Consider the following 12,908-nt stretch of genomic DNA (forward strand, 5'->3'; position numbering starts at 1 on the left):
ACTACATTCTCTGCGTCTTGATGAATAAATCCGACATAGCTGTCATTCGTGAGATAGCATGGTGGCAAAACACAGTAAAGTTTCTCCATGATCATTCTTAGTGAAAGAGAAAACAGGGATGGGAAGCAAAAACTTCAATTTTGCAGAATGCCATTTTCAGTTCACTCCAGAACATCATTACTACATAACAAATGTGAGCTGGCAAGCATCTGCTTCTTAGCAGAAAGTGAAGTATTTTGTTGATGCTTGGGATAGTTTAATATCTGTGATAAATCATCTGTAGGAGGTAGGGAAGAAGGAAAAAATTGCCATAGAGCTCATGCTGAGAAGTACGATTGGTTGAGCCTGCTTAGAATTCAAAGCAGAATTTCTGCATTCGCATTAGTGCCAGGAGCTTTGAGACATCACACCTCAGTAGCCAAATTTTATTCCACATAGAAATTTAGCCATCTAAAAATTAAGCTAAATTTGATCGCCACTGTGAAAATTTAACACCCTTTCCCTTCCCTTCCCTTCCCTTCCCTTCCCTTCCCTTCCCTTCCCTTCCCTTCCCTTCCCTTCCCTTCCCTTCCCTTCCCTTCCCTTCCCTTCCCTTCCCTTCCCTTCCCTTCCCTTCCCTTCCCTTCCCTTCCCTTCCCTTCCCTTCCCTTCCCTTCCCTTCCCTTCCCTTCCCTTCCCTTCCCTTCCCTTCCCTTCCCTTCCCTTCCCTTCCCTTCCCTTCCCTTCCCTTCCCTTCCCTTCCCTTCCCTTCCCTTCCCTTCCCTTCCCTTCCCTTCCCTTCCCTTCCCTTCCCTTCCCTTCCCTTCCCTTCCCTTCCCTTCCCTTCCCCCTTCCCTTCCCTTCCCTTCTTTGCAAAATAAAACTCCCTGCTAACAGAATCACATGAACACCTACAGAATGAAGACCATGGGTCAACAGGAGGAAGAAACAGGGAGCTACATCAAAGCAAATGTAGCAACAAGTCTGATAAATAGAGTAGATTTTGACAGCCTGATCTGGAAAAAGGCAGCTTGTGCCAGCACAGGAGAGCTCATCTGGTTTGCCATATTCTTAGATTACATAATAAGAGAGCATAAATAGAAAGACAAGCAGAGGTAACCACAGACACAGAATAAATACAAGATCAATGATCCATTCCACACTTGAAAGATGTCATCCAAATGACCTTGGCACATTAAAAGCCAGCAACATCTACGCCTTGTGCTGAACTGTAACAAAAATAACTGAAAAATAACAGCTGAATCTGATCTGGGAACAATGTTGTCCCATTTTATATCTGAAAATGAGGCAAATCTCTAGGGGATCTCTTTCAGGGGATTCAAACCTACATTCCCTGGAGAAAGTGTGAGTAAACGATGAGGTGAATAGGTTGCTGTTGGGGCTTAGCTTACCATCCTGATTAAACTGACTCCTTACCCAGTGATGCCTGCAGGATTCACAGAGGGAGAAGGAGAAAGCTCAGACAGAAGCTTTAAACAATAGAATAATGTTTAGACGATTTTGTTACAGTAAAGGAAATCCTGGGGCCCTTCTGTGTCTGTGTGTGTGTGATTTGATTTTTTTTTTTTTTTTTTAACCCTGTAACAAATCAATGTAAAATACATATACAGTTTCTGGTAGCGAGGACTTAAATTATAGTCTGCATTTCACTGCATGTTTTTAATATACATATATTGTATAGTATACAAGCTTAAAATACTGAAGACAATTATGTTACCTGTCAGACTGACACTGGGAGCAAAAATTGTTATAACCTAAATAAGAGGTTTGGTACCTAGGGGTAAGGGTATAAGGGTAATAATGGTACCTAGGGGAGCATTTGGGACTGGAGTTTATTGTTTTTAGCTAGTACCCAGACACCTGTCTCTCTGCAACCTCTTGAAATTTTCCTTTCTGTGTGGAAGAGAAGCTCTTTCAACAGAGGAAACATGCTAACAAGTCAGTCTGGAAAAGTCTGTGATGTTGCTCTGTTCCTATATGGTTAGTTTGCCATAAAAGCTAATGAGAGTGACCTGCTGGTGCATAAACTTTTGCTGCTGGCCAGAAGCCAGTCCAACCCTTTTCTCACAGTTTAACCTCTTGAGCATCAGGTTCTTCCACAGATTCTTCCTTTCTGACAAAATGGATTCTCATTAAAGGAGGAAGAAAACAAATGGGAATTTTCTTATTACCATAAAAATCCAGAAAAGCAGGTATGTGGCTCTTCCTTAGAGCTTTGGAGCTATTTTAGAGAAAATAAGAGCTTGCTGGTCTTCTCCCTCAGCAAGAAGAGAAGGCTCAGATGGGTCCCAGGCACCTGATTCCCAGTGCCCTTTCAAAGGAACCAGGCGGAAAGTCAGACCGAGCTTATAAGAATGTCTGCTGACTTTTCACATTTTAAGGTGGCAGGCAGTGGTGCAGCTTAATGCAGGCATGCTCCATTTAGGAGGCTAGTCCTTCAGCTGGATTGCCCCTATGAGAGTCCAAACTTTGCTTTGGATTTCTGTCAGGAGTGGTTTCCAGATTTCTTCTCCCTAGAACTGGGGAATGCCCAGGTGCTGGCCAGGGGCTGCAGGGCCTCTGTGGTGGCTCCAATGGCCCCATGGCAGGGCCCAGCTGAGCCCAGCACCAAGCTGGCGGCGCCTCCGGGAAAACAGATTTCCGAAAGGGCAGAGCGGGCACAGGCCGAGGAGGAGGCCCAGGGCGAGGGAGAAGCAGCAGAGGGCCCAGGCCCCAGGAGGAGGAGGGCAGGAGGGGCTCCAGGCCCACAGGCAGCAGGGATTCCCCGGCAGCCCTGCAGAGCCCCCGCTGGAGCAGATCTCCACCCTGCAGCCCGGGGAGGGCCCCCGCCGCAGCAGGGGGACATTTCCTGAGGGAGCTGCGGCCGTGGGGAGCCCCCGCGGGAGCAGGGTGTTCCTGAAGGGCTGCAGCCTGGAGCTTGGCTGTTACCATGGCTAACTGTGGGATGCAAGGGAAGGGACAGATCTGCTTTGTCCTTACATGTAGCTAGGATGTAGCCAGAACATTAATCTTGGCTGAAGACACCAGGAACACGAGCGGTCTCCATGCTTCTGAAGTCCATCAGCAGAAGTGAGGCAGCTCAGGCTGGCTGTGGAAAATAATGGAAAGCCTTTTTATTATCCACTTAAGAAAGGTTCCTGATGAAAATCTCTCATACGGATGTTCTTTCATCAGACCGGATTCCTCCAAAATATTCTCGTGGCTAGCAGGTTGTTTCATTTCTTTATACCAGGCCTTCATCCAGAATGCTGAAAAAGTGGTGACCAGGATCTCGCGGAGTTCCTCCTGCCCACAGCCTCCTGTGGGATTTCAGGACATGGAGGTATCCTGCTCCACGTTTTCCAGGCCCAAGCTACCAGGTGCAGCAGTTACTGTGCCATGCTTTGGAAGTGAATTGGAAATTCTCTGAAGGACAGAGTGTATGGAGGCATTGCCTGGTTAAAGCCAGCAAAGAAGCTGATAAACTCTACTGGTGCCTTTGGAAATGACTCTACCAGTGCCTTTCAAACTTATGTCACATGTTTTATTAATAGATGTGCATTTTGAAAGCTTTTACTTCTCCTCACTAGTTTCCTAATGTACTCTCCAATGCACTTCCCCTAGTTACCAAAAGCATTTTGCCTTTCGGGCATCTTGGGCAGAAGAATATTCCATTAAGGGCTGGCAACTTGGAGCACTCCCAGGATGGCATCGCTCTTGCCCACGCCTGGCATATTGCTTAGCAACGCCAATGAACATTTATTGCACATCCTGCTATTTATGTTTCATGCTTCACATGTTGACTTTCTCTCCTGCCTCCAAGTTCCTGTGATGGAATTGCTCTATGTTAGATGCCACAATAGTGAAGGACAAACACAAGCCCCCCTTCTGTCCCTGAAAACTAAGCAGGCAGCTGACTTCACCTGCTGTAACAAGCCTGTCAGCTTTCCCTGCTTGTTGTTATGGAAAGTTACAGCACCTGATTAATATCAAGTATAAGCTCATTATTAAATACAGCTATATTCACAGATGCAGGAATTACAATAAGGACGGTCCCAACCTTTAGAGCTGATAATGATTCACCTAGAGTGCTTTTTAACATGGTAATGCATTCCATTTCATACAGGTCCTGCCTTCAGTGCCTTCACTGTCAGCACACCCCAAAAGATCTCCTTGCCCTTTGGTGTTCCTCTGTGTGACTGGTACAACTGTACCTCCACACTGGTGTTCCCCACATGTACTTCTGAGGAGCACAACTGACTGGGAAAGACTGGGCAGCAGGAGGCATATGTAGCTAAAGGCGACCAAGAACACCAACCCCACCCAGTAACTGCTGGCTACTTTTTTTTTTTTTTTAATATTTTTTCTTTTCACACATTTCTAACATCTAATAAAGAATGCACACAAGTAGAAAGCCCAGATTGGCACCACAATGTGCTATGCTATGGTGCAGCAGCTGCACTGCACATAAAAGTAATAACGTGTAGGATTTTCTGTCTGAGGGGCTTCACATTTTAAGTATGTGACTCTGTTTACAGCTGTTTAGAGTTCAGAACAGAAATTTACCCACCTACCCCCAAATGAATGCTTCTTAGGGAGGAAGGAGAGAGGGAGTCCTCTTTAACATCCAGCTGAATTTCTTCACAGTGAATTAAAATGTCTAGCACAGAGCAAAAAACTATACATATTGAATATAAATAAGACATGGAAACATAAAGGAAAATATCAATGATAATTCTCTGAAATGTGATGGGCTAGATTTACAGAGGTGTGTGGAAACCTCTTTTTGCTCTCATTTCAGTTAGAATCTCTCAGATTTCACTTTGGGATTTGGGGTTTGACTTTAAAGAACTATTTCTGGAAGCAGCTGAAATATGTTCTGGGAACCAATCCGAGTAATTGAACATGAAAAATAAACTATGACAATATACCTGATGCACTATTTCCATTTTCCTTATGCATTTGCCTGGAAAGAAGATGAGAAAGAGAATCTATGAAATATTTTAGATTAATTTAAGCTAGCAATCTGTAGAATAATAAATAAACAATGTTGGAAACTATGGCTTTAACATAAAGAATCAATTTCAACCTTGATGTAAGTAGGAATTATTTCTGCACATTGTCAAATATTACATTTCTGGGGAAGAATGCAATAGTTTTTGGAATACAGAATAAGAATATTTGGTTAGAAGAAGGATATTAAGTACAGTTGGGAATACAGAAAAAATCAGATTAAAATAATACAAATTACAGTATATAAAAATGGGTCAGTTACTGCCATTACAAGATAAATGAAAGTGCAGGAGTGACAAAAAAAATCTATTATGGGATTCAGGAAGCTCAATATATCACAGTGTTAAGTGCTGTGAGTTAAAGTATATGAATGCAAGGTTCAGGTTTTCTACAGAAATTGCAGTGAAGTTGGACATTTTGTCAATGCTTCTTTCTAAGTTTTCAAGGCACATCTAAGTGAAATGGCTTCATGACGCAGATAAATTTTTTAAGTTGTTTGGATGATATCTTGAAAGAATCGATGCAGATTTGAAAGTTAAAAATGGATCACTAGGAGAAAAATAAGTGCAAGGGAGAAATTGCCATGTGTATCTAACTGTACCTTACTAAATACTGTAAGCCATGAAGTAAGCCTCCTCAACAAAAATCTGAACAGTAACATCCTATTCAGGATATGAAACAAATATGGGGAAAACAATGTGAACATATGTACATTATTTTTTTTTTTTTATTCTGTCAGTGTGTGCAGGTAGGAATGAATGGACAAGAGAAGATGACTATGTCCCAAACCCATTCAGCTGGGGAAAGTGGCAGCTCACTCACTCTCGTGGAAAACAGAGAGGTGAGGATTTTGATTGGGTCTCCTTTGGAAAAAGCCTTTGCATTCAGTTGTACTTTGATGGTGGAATATCAGTCTTGAAATCACTGTTGTCATTCCCACTGCATGGAGTAGTTCCAGGTGATCAAGGATACATTTCAGCCTTTTCTCTTCAACAGCAGAGCCAGAAGCCCCACAGTAGACAGAGTTCATAAATACCACATAGTGATCAAGAAATAATAGCCAAACACCAGCTGTGACCACAAACAGTTCTCTGACATCAAGAAGAGCTGGTAAGAACAGGAGAGAGAAAGGTGAAGTGGTATTACAAGAACCCAGAGGAAAATATCTTTCAAATCACTTTGATCCTAAATAACCTGAGCTAATATCTGCCCCAAGCACACATTTGTTAACATATTCCAAGTTGCCAGCGGGAGCTCAGTGCACCTGGAAAGCTCCGCTGGTGCCGTCACACCATCTTTCAGCACAGCAGCTTTCCAAGGCCAAAGGCATCTGAAGACAGATAACCCAAAGAGTTCAAATTTCAAATACAGCTTGGGCTGCTGGAGACTACCACAGATGCCAAAAAAAAAAAACAAAACAAAACAAAAAAAACCACCATGCACAAGTTTTCAGTAAATTTAGGGTATAAGGATTTTAAGTCAAATGGGAACCACCGGTACTCTGAAAATGTGGGTTAAAGTGGTGTGTGAGCCTTCAGGAAACCTTGTATTCCATGTCTCCCAGCAAAATATTTTAAAGAAGCTGATAAACACTTCTGCTGCAGAAATGTTCTTTCCCTCACAAGACTGCGAAAAGCGCAAATTGTTTTTAAGACAGACTCACCACCTCTTTTTTTTTTTTTTTTTTTCCAGGAGAATTCCAAATATCTGCTGACACCCTCAGGCAGAAAGGCAAATTTTCTTTTAGTTTAAAAAGAGTGTGCCCCTCTCTCTCTGTAAAAAAGAATCTCATCCAAAGTAACCCAGGACAGGAGTTAGCTCACTTTACTCAACTCCTTTGCAAAAACACCCCTAAATAGCTCTTCTGTGGTATCCACTGCTCAGGGCTGTGGCTGCGGGCCACATTTCTTGCTCTTAGGAACTTAGGAATTTTCCCCGTTGCCAATGAAGCATTCAAAGTCAAACGGGATGGCAAGGACAATTATGTCCCTGCCGCTAGGATTGATGTGAGCCATTCTACTAGACAGCAAGAACTGTCTTGAAGCAAAAGAGCTGATGGTGACTATTGGAGGAGGAAACAGGACTGAAAGACTAGGTCCAAACTATAATTTGAGACATCATTTTGTATTGGTCTGGAGAACCCTGCAGTGGTATAAAAATGAGGCTATTCTTCTCCAGTCAGTAGTCAAATAAGGGATCAGTGGGAAAACATGGGAGCATTTTAAGGGGAAGCCTTGAAGGAAGGTGCAACAGTGCAAAGAATTGCTTGACAACATCCAAGAAATAAATGAACTAAAAAACACTGGTGTATTTATCTGGAGGGCTCATTTGTACAGATAATTACTTTTTAAAACTTGTGATCCTTTAGCTAATGTGTGTCTCCAACTCTTTTTAGTTCGAGAGGAAGGAAGGGGAGTGAAGAGGGGAAGAATCTAGCAAAGAAAGAGAAAAGAGAGTAAAGCTGAAAAGTCAAATCAAAAAAACAAAATGCAGGTTGAAAGGTTAATGGATGCAAATAGCTCAACTGGGGTGCTGCATACTAAAAACTTGCAATCATGCTGAAGAAGAGAATAATCAAGAAAGGACAAAAGATAAACATACTGGGACATGGCAAAGGCACAATTAAACTCACTGATGTAAATCCAATGTTTCTTTATGGGGATAAATCCAGTGCAAATATGGTCCAAATTTGGAAAATATGATTTGCCACCTCCTCCTTTTTAGAAACAATGAAAACATTTCTGCTGTTCTCATTTTTGTATAAATAAATGTTTATACAAATATTGCCAGTTTCATACAGCCAGTTTTAATCCAATAGCTTCCAAGTTCTTCCAAAGCTGAAGGTGAACACAGTGATTGTTAAACTCGGGCAATGTACCGTTCCTAGCAAATGGAGTTCAGGGGTAAAAGATACGAATGAAGTGTTCACTGACTCATTCATGAGTGGACACCGGCAGAAGTGAGAGCCTATGAACAAGCTGGACAAGTGGGCACAGAAGAAAAGAACGAGAAATTTGTTGTATTTGAACAGTTTGGTTACCAGGCCTGTACACAACTGTGTTCTGTATTGCAGAGTGAGAGCTGTGCAGCAGCAGAAGGATTGAATCTGTGCTAAGCATGCCAGCCAACTGTGTTGCACCTGAACAGAGGCGTCTGGCGGTGGCTCTGCATGACATACACAGGCTGTATTCAGTTTCTAAGTGAAGTTTCATTTGTTCTAAACTATGAAACCATAAACAGAGTGCGTTGACAGAAATGTGTAAGGAAAGTGTGGTCTTCTGCAATTTAACAGCACCAGTGGCACATGTTCTGCACCACATGAGGGAGGAGAGGTCACAGCACTCTGAAGCTGAGCCTTCCACCTTCCCAGCTCCTGGTTGAAATGCTTTGAACCCTTCCAACATGAGAAACTGCATATATGCATCCCTTAGACATTGCAGTATGAGATTCAAGGAAAAGAAAACTAAATTTATGTTTTTAGTAATCATGCAAAAAGCTCTTAAGCGTAGGTCAGGATAAGGTAAACAACACACATCCATCTTATTCCATTAAATGATTATAATTTTCTCAGTGAAAGCTATATGGCATCCCAAAAATCTTTCTTTTTACTACTTTTTTTTTTTTTTTTTACATGTCTGGTCACTCCTTAGCTGTGGATTATGTTCTGTCATGGAAGAAGCAGCTTTTATTAGTTTTTATACTCAAGGAAGCTTCTCATGTGAGTAATTTTAATTGAAAACATCATGGACCCTAATAAAGTTACTGGGTCTGAAGAACATGAGATGGGATGTTTTGGTGAGAGACAAATGGAGACTTCCTCTTTCAAAGCGTCTTTCAGGCTTTGCATGTCTTGAAAGAGGTCTGGGTTTTATCAGACTATGAGCTGTGGTCCTGGCATATTCAAGAAAATGCAACTTTGTTTTCCATTTCCATTGTTTTCTTTCTTAATGAAAGAGTTTCCAGGAATACCAGCCCCCTAAAAGAAGCCACCTGGTAAAGTAGAAAAGAGTATTTAACCAAAACAGCTCAGTGTAAAATTCTTTATTTCTGGCAATAGAAAATCCCAGAAAAAGAAAGAACAAAAGAAAGAACGGAAGAACGGAAGAACAAATGAAAGGAGGAATGGAAGGAAGGAAGGAAGGAAGGAAGAAAAAGAAAAAGAAAAAGAAAAAGAAAAAGAAAAAGAAAAAGAAAAAGAAAAAGAAAAAGAAAAAGAAAAAGAAAAAGAAAAAGAAAAAGAAAAAGAAAAAGAAAAAGAAAAAGAAAAAGAAAAAGAAAAAGAAAAAGAAAAAGAAAAGAAAAAGAAAAGAAAAAGAAAAAGAAAAAGAAAAAGAAAAAGAAAAAGAAAAAGAAAAAGAAAAAGAAAAAGAAAAAGAAAAAGAAAAAGAAAAAGAAAAAGAAAAAGAAAAAGAAAAAGAAAAAGAAAAAGAAAAAGAAAAAGAAAAAGAAAAAGAAAAAGAAACACAAACCAAACAAGCAAACAAACACATTCAGAGCTCAATACTAGTGTTTTTTTTTCAGTCTACACTGTGGTGGCATATGTTCGACACCCAGGTCTGACCTTTGGTACTTGCTTATGTCTCAGCAAAATAAGTTTATTTTCCCAAAAAAAAAAAAAAGGGGGGGAAGTCAGAGATCAGCCCCAGGGATTCGCGGTATGCTTTATAGCAAGGGTTTTGCCCTAAATTTGCCTTTCTAAAGGCAAAGAAAAACAAGGCTGGTACAGACCCATAAATGTGCTTCCAAAGCAAGGTGGTTAAGGTAAAATAATATTGGGATCATTCAAAAATGATTAGAGGTTGCCCTAGGGGAAATGAAGTACAAGGGCTGGACAAACCTTGAGGGGCTGAAGGACCGTTACTCAATCCAAGAATGACTATACAGTTTCCTTCTAATAAGCCATCAATTTATACTGCTGAAATCATGTGGTTTCGAGGTCTGAAAGAGGCTATTAGTCTTTTTTTTCAGCAAACCCAGTAGTAAGTAAAAGCTAAACTCTGACTCAAAGACACCTGCCTGAACCAAAGTGCTACTCAATGCATTACATGAAGCACCTTTAAAGAATTTACTCTTTCAAAGGGAGAGAAGATGGTAGCGTGACAGTCTGTGTAAGCAAGAAAAAGAGCACTATGTGCAAAGTCTCCAAGAGTAAACAGCCAAACAAGCATTTTGGGGTTTATTTTTTTCCTGTATAACTCCCACACCAGTAAAACAACCCTGAAAATGAATCAGCAGTATTACCTCCAAGCATCAGCTAGCTGTTCCCTTAGGAAGGAATTCCTTGCAGGGGAGGGATTCTCCTTCTCCTGTATACTTAAACTCATCTTTTCCTTTCTTTAATACAGAACATCCTGCTCTCTGTCCCCACCAGGAGGGGGAAAAAAAAAAAAAAAAGAGAGAGAGAGAGAGAGAACAAGCAAACAAACAAAATAAAGAACCAATGAGGTCAGAATTTAGTGTTCTAATCATAAACAAGGGTATTGGAGACTACTAAGATAAGAGGCTGTGAGGGGGAGGGAAGTCTCTTAAGTGCTAGACTGTAGGTCCTATTGAACATTTTTTTTTTTTTTTTAAGTTCTGGTAAGGAAGTGTATTAGATGATTTACTCTTACTTTAGACACTGCATTCCCCTTAGCAGAACCTGATCTGAAGGTGTCTGCAGCCTGCTTCTAACAGCACAGCCCCATGTCAAACCAGAAGGAAGAAGAGCTGAGTACACCCAAAGACTCAGTTTGGCCTCAGCATTTTGAGATGGTTTATTTTGTTCAGAAGGGCTTTCAGCAGTGGATGCAGCTACTGCCAACACTGTATCGGGTCTGACTGCACTGGCAGGACATTGTCAGCTCTGGCTGCAGGGCTGGTGGCAGCAAGGTGGTGAATTGTGTGAGTGGGAACTGCAAGTGGGGAGCTGGGCACTGCTGACAATGTGCTGTGGAACTGCACTTTTTGTCCAGAGCTTGTGATATCTCTAGCAATGCCTTACATATAATGACTGCTGAAATTACCTTCCCACTTTGCTACTCTTGGTCTGCTGATTCTTCTCACATCCTCCTTCCCTATAGCAAATCCCTGTTTATCCTCCTAATCTTCAAAGGTCTCCAGTTACTTCTGCCCTACCTGCCCTTCTTAAAAGTTAGCAACTAGGTTAGCTCCTTCCTTTGCTTTTTAGGTGCCAGTATTGTTAATTCCCCCTCCCTGACCCCAAGTTCCTTTCTGCCACCTTTGTTGTGTGAGATAAATATCATTTTAATTTAAGCCCATCACCATGCCTGCACCTCAAAGCTCACTTTGGCTTAAAGCAGCAGCTTCCATGCGAAGCCATCTGAACTGCTACTTCATTGGCATCAAGCTGGTTGACTGGGAACCATAAGCATGGTCAATTTGTGTTAGTTTTGCATTATTCTCATTACCGCTAATGCTCTTGTTTTCCACAAGTCCTTGCTTGTTCATTTCCTTCTCCTCTTTTAACTTCTCTGAAAACTCAGCTGAGTTCTTGGTGCCTGAAGTTAGAGTCCACTGTGCAGTGGGATGAGACGTGGCCAACGCTCAGTCTGCCTCGCATACAAGGAAGGGAAGGGAACTTTATGTTTAGGGCTGCTAGTGGAAAAGTGTGAACTACAGCTCTGAAAAAAAAGTGAGTTTTTAGTTATCATACTCTAGCACTCTACAGATGATAGGATGGTAGCCTTTATCATACCAGTTAACACAGTCTTTTGAAGAGATTGATATTCTGACATCTTAGCCTCTTTGCAGCATAGACATGAAGAGGTGGTGGTTGTTGTTTGCCTCACAGCTTCATCGTCCTCAGTCTCTCCACTGTAGGGCTCACCTGAAAACAAACGGCAGCTTATTCAGCTTTCCAGTTTAAGAAACTCTACTTTGAAGAGATGCAAAGAGGCTTTCAAAGCAGTTAAAGAAGCAATGTTAAGACACTTTACGTTAAGACACCTTCCTTCTAAATTATCTCTGGGTTGCAGAAGGGCTAGAATTTTTGTACAAGATTATGGTGTGCTGCATCTGCTGGGGAAACTGTAATTTTGCAGGTTCCTTGTGAACTGTACTTTCTGTACTTCAAAATATCAAAGACCTCATACTTGACTCGCTTAATGTTCTTTCAACCCTTGCTTGCTATTTCTTAATCTTCTCCCTAGCTGCCACCCACCTCCCTGCCTGCTGTTGTCAAACCAGTCATTATTAATAGGGACAGAGGATGAACACAGCCTGCATTGGCACGGACTGAGTGATACCACTCCTGTGGCACTAACCATTTTGGTGCTGTGTTGCCCTCTGAGGCTGACAGGTAGGAGGAGCTCAGTGGATGGTCAGCAACAACCCACTCCTGCAGCCCTCACCCTCTTGTACCTGATCCACGTGAGCTGCAGACTTGCATGGTCACTGCTGAAACCCTATGTGCCAGTCTGGATGCTTCTCATTTCTAATATCGTCTGGAGTGCCCAACCGAACTGCAGTGCACAGTCCTATCTACCAGGGCAGATGCCTGCTTGGGCAGTAGTCAGATGGGAAGGGGAGAAGCCCCATTTCTGCCAGGCAGTAAACCAGCACAATGTAAAGGCCTCGCCAGTTCTGTACAACAGCTTGAACCTCTTGTAATCTGTTTTCTATTCCCTGCTTTTCTGTAGGTTTCCAGTGCCATCTTTTCTATACTTTCATCTTCCATGCACATGGGAATAATTCTTTCCTACCTTCCTTATGAAGATCATTCTTTCAAAGTCTAAGTTGTTCAGGTCTATAGTACCGTGCTCATACAGATCAGATAGACACAGATCAATCATATACATTTGGGTTAATGTGGATTTTAGTTTGCCTTTCAGTTGTCAACTATGCCATGGACTACAGGTGCGTTTGAAACTCTTGAAAAATCTCATTGGTCTCCACAGTACCAAATTTTGTTCCAT

At 41.7% G+C, this 12,908-nt stretch overlaps 1 long non-coding RNA gene across 1 annotated transcript; it reads left to right on the forward strand.

Annotated features, from left to right (window-relative positions):
• Positions 1-2,229: 2,229 nt before the first annotated feature.
• On the forward strand, positions 2,230-8,031 carry LOC308189437. The gene is made up of 3 exons (XR_013946371.1): positions 2,230-5,833; positions 5,989-6,102; positions 6,685-8,031. It is a non-coding gene; the product is annotated as an uncharacterized lncRNA (long non-coding RNA).
• Positions 8,032-12,908: the final 4,877 nt, after the last annotated feature.

The sequence above is a fragment of the Anser brachyrhynchus genome (assembly GCF_964034855.1).
Source record: "Anser brachyrhynchus genome assembly, chromosome: 2".
NCBI classification, from domain to species: Eukaryota; Metazoa; Chordata; class Aves; order Anseriformes; family Anatidae; genus Anser; species Anser brachyrhynchus.